The sequence below is a fragment of the Benincasa hispida genome, chromosome 2 (genome assembly GCF_009727055.1).
Source record: "Benincasa hispida cultivar B227 chromosome 2, ASM972705v1, whole genome shotgun sequence".
Lineage (NCBI taxonomy): Eukaryota > Viridiplantae > Streptophyta > Magnoliopsida > Cucurbitales > Cucurbitaceae > Benincasa > Benincasa hispida.
In genome coordinates this window covers 6,857,873-6,872,874 of record NC_052350.1, presented here as the reverse complement: position 1 = coordinate 6,872,874, position 15,002 = coordinate 6,857,873, and positions in this window count along the sequence as shown.

Here is a 15,002-nt window from a genome sequence, read left to right as displayed (position 1 = left end):
ATCCACAGATCTTTCATGCATGTTCAATATAAGTTCAAAAAAAAATTAGTCAATTAACTTAGGTTAGAAAAATTGGTCAATTAACTTAGGTTAGTCATGTTATTAATTGTCAAACAAAAACCTCAATATTATTCAAGTAAAAAATTTATTTAATGGTACGTATTATTTTCCTTCTATATTGAACATATTACGAGATGCTATATTATTTTATTTCTCTTAACTCGCATCTTTTTTAAATTCTTCATCAACTTCTACAACTAGAAATTGAAACTAGACTTATATCTTCATAAATTTCTCAACTATCTTTGACTTCATTGTCACATGCAATCTAACATGTCTTCAATCATGAGTTTTTTGTACAGTTTCATGAGTCCCTTTATGATTGATGACTCGTCTCTCACAAACGTACGAAATCTAACTTTCTTCCTACGTTAGAGCGAGTTATCGCATTTTTATGATGTATATATATATAACTGTGACAATAGTTATTGATCGAGAAATTTCTTATTCAACAACTATCCTTACCAATAAACTACACCCTCTTTGATTCTTTCAGAAACTTACTCCATTGATATAGACTCGATGAAATAGTTTCTTTAAAAATGTGGTAAAACGAACAAACAACTAAGTAATAGTTAACTACTTATAGTATGTGTTTGAATGTGTCTGGAGTGCAACTATTTTAGTATAGGTTATAATATTATCTATTTGTTCATACAAACTATTTTAATTTATGTTATAGATGAAGAGAGAGAATGATTACAAAACAACAAACAATGTATTGTAGACAATCAGAGTTTTCAAATAGTTTTATTGTAACTAAATATGAGTTATAATAGTGGGAAACTTCAACTATTATAATGCAAGAGTCAACCATTTAGTTGGGTAAAATTGACCCAACCAAATTGAACTGCTGTTAATTTTGACTAGTTTATATTTGTTTCTGAATACATATTCTATTAAACTCATTCCCATTTTCTCAGGTTTGATCAATTCAGGATGTGTTTGGAATGTACTTTTAAGTGTTTAATTTAAAAAATAAGTCATTTTGAAAAAAAAAATGGAGTATTTAAAAAGCACTTAAAATAGCTTTTGAAGTGTATTTGTAACAATTTTTGTCAAAAATGTTTAAATAAAAATAAGTTATTTGAAAAACAGTTTTTTCTCGCGTCAATCCAAGCCGACGCTTATTTGCCTTTGCTTATTTTCATGTAGGAGGAATTCCCTAGCACTTAGTTTCAGAACCATGTGAATGCAGGAAAACATACACATTGAAAAGGTTTTTGATAATCTGAGATGTAGCAAAAAGGGTCTTACCACAACTGCTGAGGAACGACTTGTAACTTTTGGTCACAACAAACTTGAGGAGAAGAAGGTAATCAATTGTGTCACCTCTAATGTTGAAAATTTTGTTATATAGTAATTAAAGTACTAATTGTGTCTTACTTTTCTTCCTAATATTTTTCCAGGAAAGTAAAATCTTGAAACTTTTGGGGTTTATGTGGAACCTTCTTTCATGGGTAATGGAAGCTGCTGCCACTATGGCCATTGCATAGGCAAATGGGCAAATAGTGTGTAAGGAGTAAATCAATTTACTTGGAAAAAGGGAAAGTCAAAATATAGCCTGAGGATGAAGAATATTTTTCAACAAACTGTACCAGACCCATGTGAAGTCGTTGGGAGTGTCTCCATTATATTTGTGACATGTGGCCATTATCATTTATTCTTTCTGATTATTTAATTCATTATGTAAATATTGAAAAATCCATTTTTGGATCATAAAACCTCTGTATAAAAAGGCAAACTCTGCCATTGGTATGCAATAAGAAAAGTACCTATTCAGCAGAAGCTTTTCATAGAAAAAGCAAAAAATCATTTCGTCTTCTTACTTGGTATCAGAGCAAAATCATGGCCACCGCCTCATTCACTGTGACCTCAGCCTATCCCTCTTTTAGTTCTCCTCCTTTAAATCAGTTGTTGAATCATGTTACCACCATTAAGCTTGACCGAGGGGACTACCTCCTATGGAGAAATCTGGCTTTGCCCATTTTGCGAAGCTATCGGTTGGAGGGTCATCTCACCGGTAAAGATCCATGTCCACCCATGTTCGTCGTGACAACTAATCAACCAACAGGAACTGTTCCAGCTGGAGATGAAGCTGGTCTTGAAGGATAATACTCAGTTATTGCCTCCTTAACCTCTCAGGAAGGTCTAGCCGTTGCATCCAACTCATCCTTTGCCCATCAGGTAAATCCACTCTATGAATCTTGGACCGCAGTTGATTAACTATTGTTATGATGGTTGTATAACTCTATGATTGCAGAAGTTGCTATACAAGTGATGGGATATGAAAATTCCAAAGATCTGTGGACCGCTATTCAAGAATTATTTGGTTTGCAGTCAAGAACGGAGGAAAATGACCTTCTCCAAGTGTTTCAATAGACTTACAAAGGGTCAATGAAGATGTCTGAATACCTGAGAGTAATGAAGACTCACTCAGACAATCTTGGACTCGCTGGAAGTCCGATTCCCACACGAGTATTGGTGTCACAAGTTCTATTGGGACTTGAAGAAGAATTCAACCCGGTGGTTGCAACCATCCAAGGGCGTCTGGAGATCTCCTGGACTGATATGCAGACCGAACTTCTGGCCTTCGAGAAGAGGTTAGATTATCAAAACACCCAGAAAAATACTGCTTCATTTAACAACTCTCCCTCTGTTAACATGGCAAGTAATTCGAGCCAAAGGAACTCAAATGCCAATGGTCAACGTGGCAATAATGGACAAAATAGTAGACAAACAAACAACAGCAATCAAAGGGGCGGAGGTGGACGAAACCGAGGGAGAGGACATTGGAACAACAATGGTTACAATCGACCTACCCACCAAGTCTGCAATAGATGTGGCCACACTGCTGACATTTGCTTCCACAGGTATGATAGAGAGTTTGTAACTTCTACAAATCAAAACAAAAGGGGAAATTAAGCCTCACAAAACACTGGCAACCAGAATACCTCATATGCATTCACTGCATCTTAGAACACTTCAGCAACTCCTCAAATGGTTGTTGATCCAAATTAGTATGTGGACAGTGGGGCTGCCAACCATGTCACTAGCAACTACAACAATATGATTCAGTCCACTGACTATAGAGGTAAGGAAAAAGTTACAATTGAAAATGGAAATAAGCTGAATATATCTCACATTGGTAAAACTAGTTTAAAAACAGAAAATGGGCAGCTTACTTTAGAAAATGTTCTGTGTGTGCCTGAAATAGCCAAGAATTTAGTTAGTGTTTCAAAACTAGCTAAAGATAATGATGTGTTTTTGGAATTTCATGCTGACAAATGTGTTGTAAAGGACTTGCATTCAAGCAAAGTGGTGCTGAATGGGGATCTTAAAGATGCACTCTACAGGCTGAACACAAAGGAAATAGTTATGGTAGTGCTTCAATTGTTGATGAAAGATTGAAGTCGGCTAATAACAATAACATAATAGTATGTTCAGCCCACTCTTTACCTAGTGTCTTTAGTAATAGAAATGTGTCCAAGGATGTTTGGCACAAAAGACATGGACATCCATCTTCTGCAGCCCTAAACTTGTTAATAAAAAAATGTAATCTACCAGTAACTTTGAATGCAAATGTTGAATTTTGTGAAGCTTCCAAGTTTGTAAAATCACATGCCCTTCCCTTCTCTATTTCTGATTCTCGCGCTATAGCACCATTTGAACTAGTTCACTCTAACTTATGGAGTCCAACATCGGTATTATCCAATGATGGTTTTTGTTATTATGTTAATTTTGTTGATGACTTCAGTCATTTTCTGTGGATATATCCTCTTAGACAAAAAAGTAATGTCTTAGGAGCATTTAATCATTTTCACAACACATTTAAAACTCAGTTTGGAGTCAATGTTAAATGTTTACAATTTGATAATGGTGGGGAGTTTAAACCTGTTTAGCAACTATGTAACAAGCTAGGTATTAAAGTAAGACTTTCATGTCCATATACATCAGAACAAAATGGGAAAGCAGAACGAAAACATCGACAAGTGGTTGAAATTGGACTAACCTTACTAGCTCAAGCAGGGATGCCTATTAAGTATTAGTAGAAGGCCTTCATTACAGCAACTACCTTGATCAACAGCCTACCATCAAAAGCAATTGGTGTTAACATCCCCATTGAAGCAAGTAGACTTCTCACTACTAAAAATATTTGGTTGTGCTTGCTTTCCATATTTAAGACCTTACAATACTCACAAGCTAAATTTTCGGTCTACTAAATGTGTTTTTATTGGTTTCAGTCCAGCTCATAAGGGATTCAAATGCCTCAACCCAAGTGGACGTATATATATCCAGGCATGTGTAGTTCAATGAATCTGAATTTCCCTTTAAAAATGGGTTCCCAAAGTCCAATGACTCAATACTCTCTAGAGAAATGCCAGCCCAACAAACCTCACCAAACCATCAAGTTCCTCCCCATCATCCCATACAGATACCTGAACATTTCTCCTTATATCATCCACAACCTACGACTGTCCAAAGCCCACCCTTAAGCACTCCTCACCAAGCCCAAGCATTCGACCCCAACACATCATCTGTGTCACTCAACATCTCCATAAACTCCCCTGGTTGTTCACCAAACTCACCTACTTCCCTATCCCATGATCTCTGCTCTCCCTGCTCCTCTAGTACTCCTGTGCATCATCAAACATCGACACAGACTCCTTCCATACCTTCTCCCCTACTCCACCAACCGCACCACCACCTAAACTTCCCTCTCACCCTATGATCACTCGGGCAAAGGCTGGTATCTTCAAACCAAAAATCCTCATATCTAAAACCACAGTTGAATGGTCCCTCATTGAACCAACTCGCCTTGTGAATCCGTGAATATAGTAGGCTGCAAGTGGGTCTATCGTATCAAAAGAAATATGGATGGAATTGTTGAAAGACATAAAGCCCAGCTAGTAGCCAAAGGCTTTCATTAGACACCTGGAGTTGACTTCTCTGAGACCTTCAGTTCGTTAGTAAAACCCTCCATCGTTCACATTGTACTCTCCTTAGCCGTTTCTCAACGATGGCTTTGGCGACAACTTGAATTCAACAACGCCTTCATTAATGGGGTTCTTGATGAGGATGTTTATATGTCCTAGCCTCTCAGCTATGTTAACCAAGACCTACCATCTCACGTTTGCAAGCTCCATAAAGCCATTTATGGCCTCAAACAAGTGCCATGCACATGGAACACCACGTTAAAGGCAGCTTTACTTGATTGGGGCTTCCAAAACAGTAAGTCTGACTCATCCCTCTTTATCTATCGTAAAGGTGATGTTATCATACTATTGCTTGTTTATATGGATGATGTCATACTTATTGGAAACAACATGTCCATGATAAGTCAACTAGTGATTAAATTAGATAACACCTTTGCACTAAAAGATTTGGGAGTTCTGAGTTATTTCTTGGGCATTCAAGTCAATCACTTACCTTCTGATCTTCTGCTGACTCAAACAAAGTACATTGAAGATATATTATCAAAGCTCAACATGGAGGATCTCAAGCTAATGATGTCCCCCTGCACTCTCGGCAAACATTATTCCCTTAACAATGGTAAAGTGTTAGAAGATTCTTTCACTTATCGAAGCACAATTGGGGCTCTTCAGTATTTCACTCACACCCGACTGGACATTGCCTATATAGTCAACCACCTAAGTTAATTTTTGAAGCAACCAACTGATGAGCACTAAAGTGTTGTCAAAAGAGTACTTCGTTATCTCTCAGGTACTAAGCACTTTGGTCTACTTATCCAACCAAGTGATGGGCTGTCTATTACTGCATATTCAGATGCTGACTGGGCCTCCAATATAGATGACCGTCATTCCATTGCAGCATATTGTATTTTTGTGGAAAATTCACTTGTATCATGGTCTTCCAAAAAGCAAAGTGTTGTAGCTCGTTCAAGTACAGAATCTGAATATCGAACCTTAGCTCATACGACGACTGAGATCATATGGATACGACAACTTCTATCTGAGTTGGGTCTTCCGCAAACTACCACTTCGGTCCTCTTGTGTGATAATATGAGTGTCAGAGCTCTTGCCTCCAACCCTATCTTTCATGCTTGAAAAAAGTGCATAGAAATTGACGTGCATTTTGTTCGTGATCAAGTGTTACATGGACAACTATCAGTTCGATACATACCATCTGCTGACCAAATTGTCGATTTTCTAACCAAGCCACTCACTCATTCTCACTTTCACCTACTACATTCCAAACTCGAGGTCATTGAACTCCCCTTTTGTTTGAGGGGGGATGTAAGGAGTAAATCAATTTATTTGGAAAAAAGGAAAGCCAAAATATAGCTTGAGAATGAAGAATATTTTTCAAATAACTGTACTAGACCCATGTGAAGCTGTTGGAAGTGTCTCCATTATATTTGTGACATGTGGCCATTATCATTTATTCTTTCTGATTATTTAATTCATTATGTAAATATTGAAAACCCATTTGGGTCATAAGCCTCTATATAAAAAGGCAAGCTCTGCCATTGGTTATGCAATAAGAAAAGTACCTATTCAGCAGAAGCTTTTCATAGAAAAAGTAAAAAATCATTTCGTCTTCTTTTGTTTTGTCTTCTTACTTGGTGGAGTAAGTGCACTGCTCTTTGGTTGGTATTGTCATTTATCTCAGTATATCTAATCTTTACCTGACATCTTTATACTAAGAGTACATAAGAATAGAGGCTTATGTGTAGGTTCTATAGACTCATTGCATATATCGCATGCGTTCTAGTATTAGAAGCCTTAGCATTTACGTCGAGAGATGATTTACTATTGTATGTGTGTTGTACGATCGCATAACATGAACGCATCATAGGAAGTGTTAGTTGAACCTCTTCTCAACCCGTTCCTCGCATATTCATCGCATCTTCCGTATTATCAACTCTTTTCGTAACTCCGCCGCATGCATTTATTTTATATCGCAAACACAACGCAAAACAACTATTTGAATTATTGGTTACCGCAAAGTCTTCTAAAAAATTATCACCACATACCATTTTCCCTAGTCCCTGAGTTCGACCCTGGACTTATCAGGAAACTCAGTAGAATTTATACTTGGATTCTGCTGAGAAAACTTGTTGCTCAACGCATCCTCATCACCACATTTCATTCCATAATTTCACCTCATAAAATAACGCATCAGCTCCCTACCAAGCACACCACTTTAGACTTATTTTCTTTAACAAAATAGAAATTCTCATAAAACTCAACTGTAAAAAAATTATCTTTTGTTAGATGAGATAGCTTGGGAGATTCTTTTTTTATCATAAGAACAACAAAAACATCTTTAAGGACTAAATTTCGAGTCAAATATTTGACATAAACAATCTCAACACATACTATAGGCAACTTTGAACCATTTTCCACAACAATGTTTTTAAAGACAGGGGGTTTACCTTTGAGAGACAACTTTCCTAAATCAGATGCAACATAGTTGCTTGCTCTGTTGTTAAGATACCCAGAAGAATCTTGAAGATGGAAAACTTGGTTCTTGATTGAACTAAGAGGAGGCAGAGGTCCTTGGAGAATAGTGAAGAGCAGTAGCATCAAGTTTACCCATATTTCCACACACTTGACAAATGGGATGAGAGTTTGTAGGAGAAAAAGAGTACCTTCTTTTGCCTTTGGATTTTCCCCCTCTTTGAGGAGGTTGAGATTTTCCACGATTTCCTTGATTCTGATTGAAAGGAAGTGGTGTGTTTTTCTGTCTCTTCAGACTAACATAGTTGGCTGAGGCTTGATTCACAGTGATAGAGGCTTTGGAAGTCTGTAGATGATCCATACATTACTTATAAGAAAAAAGTTCGAATTGGAGCGCACTCCAAGATAGATTTATGCTTCTTATCAGACAAACAGTAGGTGCAAATTCTTCATCGAGTCTAGCAAGAACATAGGATGTAAAAGTATGCATATCCATTAGAAAACCAACCAAATGCAAATTATCAAAGTATTCTTTCATGGTTGTGAAATAATCTTCCATTTTGGTGTTACCTTTCCTTGTTTGTTGGAGCATTTTTCAGATGAAGTCCTCTTATGATCTTGAACGCACTCCAAAATATTTTTGGATAGACTCCCATAGGGATTTTGCTTTATCGTGACCCATGACTTGCAACAACAGGAGACATTGAGTCGGATAACCAATCCATTAGAAGTTGATTAACAACTAGCCATATGTCATATTCAGGGTTAGGAAGAAAAAGGCTCAACGGTTCATCTTCACATGATGGGATAATAATTGACTGTTCAGAAGGTGGAATTTTCCCTGTTAAATGTCCCTCAAGCTTGTAGCTTCTTAGGATTGGCATAAATATATTTTGCCATAGGAGGAAGTTGCCTTTGTCAAGTTTAATAGAGGCCACATTATTCAATAGATTTGTGAAGGTAGGAGTGTCAGTTGGCATAGTTTCATATTTGACTTGATATCGGTTAGGATCAAGTTGGAGACAGAGGTTGAAGGAGTGAGAGAAGGAGAATCTGTTGGTTTTTTCTAGGGCATCGGCCATGGTAATAGCTCTGATACCAAGTTTGGTTCTGAGACAAGAAGGAAGAACAAAAGAGAGAAAAGAGATGGAGAAGGTGATCTATGCTCTGTATTTTCCAATGCTTATTCCATAATACATAAGCCCTAGTAAGCAAGAGGAAGATTTGGTTCAACTAACCAAGAGATTTAAGGAACGTTTAGGTGAACAAAATCAACCAAACAATATTTGATAAGAAATTCAGAATATATACGAAAACTAAAATAATGAGCTAAGTACAAAAAAAAAAAAAAAACAATCAAATGGACAGAGATACATCAAGTCATAACATGTTAAAAAAAACTATTTTAGATGGGATTGAAGTTGAATATAAGGGAATATCTTTGTTGTTCGAATTGATAACGAAGATATAAAATATTCAAAAATTACGTGAGACTTATAAATTAAAATAATATGCAATCTCATTTCGTGCTAAAATAAGAGTGAAAGGAGTACATATTATAGAAATATAATAGTAATATTATTATTAGATGATGCTTAATCTCATCTACATCGTCATGTTGAGTGGTCAAAGTTAGTTTTTTAGTTTAGGAGTAGGAATTCCGATGTATATTTGTGAGAAATAAGTTTAAATGATAATTACATTCTAATTTCTTGCATCTTTGAGTTTTTAATTTATTTAGTTATATTTGTATTTATGAATTAATTGACGTTCTAGTCACCATGCATGTTTTTTGCTATTGAATCTATGTACATTTGAGATATAAACTATCCACAGATCTTTCATGCATGTTCAATATAAGTTTAAAGAAAAATCAGTCAATTAACTTAGGTTAGAAAAATTGGTTAATTAACTTAGGTTAGTCATGTTATTAATTGTCAAACAAAAACCTTAATATTATTCATGTAAAAAAATTATTTAATGGTACGTATTTTTTCCTTCTATATTGAACATATTACGAGATGCTGTATTATTTTATTTCTCTTAACTCATCTTTTTTAAATTCTTCATCAACTACTACAACTAGAAATTGAAATTGGACTTATATCTTCATAAATTTCTCAACTATCTTTGACTTCATGTCTTCAATCATGAGTTTTTTGTACAGTTTTACGGGTCCCTTTATGATTGATGACTCGTCTCTTATACGTATGAAATCTAACTTTCTTCTTACGTTAGAGTGGGTTATCACATTTTTATGATATATATATATATATATAATTGTGACAATAGTTATTGATCGAGAAATTTCTTATTCAACAACTATCCTTACCAACAAACTACACCCTCTTTGATTCTTTCAAAAATTACCCCATTGATATAGACTCGTTGAAATAGTTTCTTTAAAAAGGTGGTAAAACGAACAAACAACTAAGTAATAGTTAACTACATATAGTATGTGTTTGGATATGTCTGGAGTGCAACTATTTTAGTATAGGTTATAATATTATCTATTTGAAAGTACAAACTATTTTAGTTTATATAATAGATGAGGAGAGAGAATGATTACAAAATAGTAAACAATGTATTGTAGACAATCAGAGTTTTCAAATAGTTTTATTGTAACTAAATACGAGTTATAATAATGGGAAACTTCAACTTTTATAATGCGAGAGTCAAACATTTAGTTGGCTAAAATTGACCCAACCAAATTGAACTGCCGTTAATTTTGACTAGCTTATATTTGTTTCTGAGTACATATTCTATTAATCTCATTCCAATTTTCTCAGTTTTAATCAATTTAGAGTGTGTTTGAAATACATTTTCAAGTGTTTAATTTAAAAAATAAGTCATTTTGGGAAAAAAATTAAAATATTTAAAAACCACTTAAAATAGCTTTTGAATTGTATTTCTAACAATTTTTGTAAACAATGTTTAAATAAAAATGAGTTATTTGAAAAACAGTTTTTTCTGGCATCAATCATACCCGACACTTATTTGCCTTTACTTGTTTTCATGTGGGAGTAATTCCCTAGCAATCAGTTTCAGAACCATGTGAATGCAGGAAACATACCCATTAAAGAGGTTTTTGATAATTTGAGATGTAGCAAAGAGGGTCTTACCACAATAGCTGCTGAGGAACGACTTGTAATTTTTGGTCACGACAAGCTTGAGGAGAAGAAGGTAATCATCTAATGTTGACAATTTTGTTATATAGTAATTAAAGTACTAATCGTGTCGTGCTTTTCTTCCTAATATTTTTCCAGGAAGGTAAAATTTTTAGACCTGCTTCTTCTTCGATGGGCCCGATTCTACAAAAGAGAAAAATATTTTAGCCCAAATGATAAAAAATAAAGAGGCACTTTTACCTTGATCCAATTCTTGAAGCCCTGATGCCCCAAAAATTCTTTGTTGGTAGAGAACTAGGTTGAGAATTGACCACGATTTTTCAACTGATGGCTAGCACATGGATGATCCCACTGAAATTTTGACTGATGGAAAAAAATGAAATGACTTTGTTTCCGATGGGTGCAAAAATGAAATTTCTTTCTTCCTCTATCTTTCAGATTCTCTCGATCTACCGTCTTTCTGTATTCTTTCTTTCTTCTAACCCTAATGAGTTTTCTTTGATCTGTGCGATTATTTATGAGTAAACGATGAGGAAGCTTGCAGTCGGGTAGACGAATGCAGAAGAAAGGATGTAGACGATCATGCAATCGTGTAGACGATTGCTCGAAGAAAGATGTATGATCGCGTAGTCGTGTAGACCATTGCTTGAGGGAAGATAGACGATCACACAGTCGTGTAGACAATTTCTTGAAGGAAAGGTAGACGATCGTTCTGTTCTACTAGACGATACGAAGAGAAAAGGTAAACGATGGATGATCTTGTAGACGATGAGAAGAGAAGAAGAAAATATACTATGATGTACGTGGTTTGGCTGTGAAAGCCTATGTCCACGGGAAGGAGATAGTTTTATTATGAAGCTAAGTCACAGACCCTTTTTCTTTACAGATTGCTCAAGTTTTCTTGAAGCTTTGTAATTGTTGTTGTTGTATTTAAAATTTGTAAATGATGAGTTTAAATACTATTTCTGATACAAGTAGTTACAATAACTAACTGTAAAGATTAAAGAAATGTGAAAACAGCTTCTTGATGTTGATGTATGAGCTTATATTCTTCAAATCTCCACTTTAAGCTCAACATGCAACCTCTTCTTCTTCTGGATTTAACAGGTCTTCACCCTTTTTCAGGAAGCAGAAATCCGATCTGACCAAGACAGCTTGAAATATTGAGTTTACTCACAGGTTTGGTAAGCATATCGTCTGCATTCTCAGTGGTATGAACTTTTAGCACCTCGATTTCTCCTTTCTCTATTCTGTCTCTGACAAAGTGATACTTGATGATATTGAGGGTTTTTGGAAAGGTGAATGGCGCTTTGGTTATCATAGTAGATTTTAACTACTATTTGATCAATACCAAAGTCCTTCATCAGTCATTTTAACCACATAGCTTCCTTTATTGCTTCTGAAAGTGCCATATACACTGCTTTTGTGGTTGACAATGCTGTGATTGACTGTAAATTAGCTTTCCAACATAACAAGTTAGGACCAAATAAGAATAGATAACCTGTTGGAGATCTCCTTTTGTCTTGGTCACCTGCAAAATCTAAATCAACATATCCATATAGTTCTAAATTTGATTCATTAGTCCTTTGATATGTTAATTTTGACTGTTTAGACCAAATAAGATATCTTAAAATCCATTTTGTTGCTTCCCAATGTCTTTTTCCAGGGTTAGACATGTATCTACTGACTAAACTAGTGTTGTATGATAAGTCTAGTCTAGTAGATATCATTAAGTACATTAGACTCCCTACTACTTGATTGTATGGAATTGATTGCATTTGAGTCAAATGTTCTATGTCTGTCTATTTTGGTGAGTTCTCAGAGGACAGTTTAAAGTGTGTAGCAATAGGAATAGTAACAAGTTTTGCATTTACCATATTGAATCTGTTTATAATCTTTTCATAGTAGCTTAGTTGACTTATGGTTAGGGTTGAGGTTGTTCTGTCTCTCTGAATTTCAATCCCAAGGATCTTTCTAGACTGACCCAAGTCTTTCATGTCAAATTCTCTCTTTAGGAGACTTTTTACATGAGTTAAATCCTCCTAAGACTTTCCAGCTAGTAGCATATCATCAACATAGAGTAATAGGTAGACTTTGCCCTTATAGGTAGTAGAGTTGATATAAGTACAAATATCATAGGAACTCCTTTGAAAACCTATACACTCTATGTAGTCATTAAACCTCTTGTACTAGCATCTAGTGGATTGTTTTAAACCATATATTGATTTGTTTAGGAGACAATATAGGTATTCCTTGCCTTTTTCTTCAAACCCTTTAGGTTGAACCATATATATTACCTCATCTAGGTTTTCATGTAGGAAGGCAGTTTTAACATCTAGTTGATCTAGTTCTAAATTATACTGAGCAACTAGTGATAAAGAAGCCTAATAGAGGTTTGTTTCACTACTGGTGAAAAGATTTCAGTATAGTCTATTCCTTCTCTTTGAGTAAATCCTTTAGCCATTAACCTTGTCTTGTATCTAGGCCTTTCATCTTTGGTAGAACCTTCTTTTAGTTTATATATCCATTAGAAGCTATGGGTTTATAATCTTTAGGAAAAGGAGCTAGGGTCCAGGTTTTATTGATAGTGAGTGACTCCATCTCTTCACACATAACTTGAATCCAAGACCTAGCATTAGGGCAGTTCACTGCCTCTTCAAAAGTAGCTGGTTCTTGGTCATTAAGAGCTATTGTGGCATTTAGAACTAGGTTCATATAGCTATTTTCAGTATACCTAGCAGGAGGAACTATCACTCTTCTCTATCTATCCTAGCTAAAGAATACTGACTTAGGTCAGGGACAGCTTCAGTATTCCCAGTGGTCTCATTTGAGACATCTTCTTCTTCTTCTAAATCTATAAGAGGGTTTTGGTTAGTGGAAGAAGCTTTAGGTGACTCCACCTCAATCCTAGTGGTGTTAGGGTTGTTAGGAACTTCATAGGATGTCCTTGCCTTTTGCATAAACATTTCTTTTTCTTTGAAGGTGACATCTCTACTTATAATAAACTTCTCTTCAGTAGGGTTTCACATTTTAAAACCGTTTACTCCCTCAGAAAAACCTACAAACATACACTTTACTATCCTAGATTTTAATTTTCCCTGATTTTGATGTATGTAACCAACACATCCGAATACCCTTAGGTTATCTAGGTTAGGTGGATGTGAGGTCCATTTTTCTTCAGGAGTCAAAAAATTTAGGGAGGAATGTGGACACCTATTTAAGGTGTACACTATGTAGCTTGCAGCCTCTGTCCAGTAGTTTTCACTTAGAATTGCATCAGATAAGAGACATCTAACTCTTTCCATGACTGTCCTATTGAGTCTTTCAGCAATTCCATTTTGTTGAGGAGTGTATCTAACTGTCCTATGCCTAGTAATTCCCGTTTCTTTACAGAATTTGTTGTACTCTTCACAATAAAATTCCAGCCCATTAACAGTTCTTAAGTATTTAATTCCTTTAGAAGTTTGTTTCTCTATCATGAGTTTCCATTCCTTAAACCTATCAAACACTTGGTCTTTAGTTTTAAAGAAGTAGACCCAACTTTTCCTAGAGAAATCATTAATAAAAGAAAGTAAATACCTAGAGCCACTTAGGCTAGGTGTAGGAGCTATACCCCATAGGTCAGAGTGTATGTAATATAGGATAGCTTTTGTGATATGTTGTGCTTTAGTGAAACTATGCCTTGTGGCTTTCCCTAAAACATAATGCTCATAAAAGGTTAGTTCTTTTGAAAGACTTTTAGAGAGAATACCTTGATTAGATAGGACTTCTAGGCCTTTGGCACTTATGTGAGATAGTCTTTTGTGCCATAAATCAGCCTCGGTAATCTCATTTGTGGTGGCTACATAAGCTCCAATCATCATCTCTACCCCTTTGACCACAAACAAGTCATTTACCTTTTCCCCAAATAAGATTACTTTAGAGTCTTTAAGCACCTCAAGAGTTCTTCTTTTACCCCTGTATTCACACCCTATAGCATCTAACATGCCTAAGGAGATTAGATTTCTCTTAAATAGAGGAACATATCTCACATTCCTAAGAAGTTTGATAGTTCCATCTTTCAGTTTCATGGAAACAGAGCCAATGCCCTCAATTTTACAGGCTTGGTTATTACCCATATAAACCATTTCTCCTTCTATTTCCTTAAAGGTGTTAAACCAATGTTTCATTGATGCCATATGGTAGGTGCATCCGAAGACTAAAACCCAATCATGTTTACCTAAAGGGTTTATATGATTAGATCTGTCTAGAGTTGAGGCTAAGGCATCTGAGTAAATGAATGAACCCTCTACAGCAGATACCTCGGGTTGTTTTCCTTTTTAATCCTTCTCTTTCTTTTGGTTTTTTCTCTTTAAAATAAAACAGTCTTTTATTAGATGTCCTTTCTTCT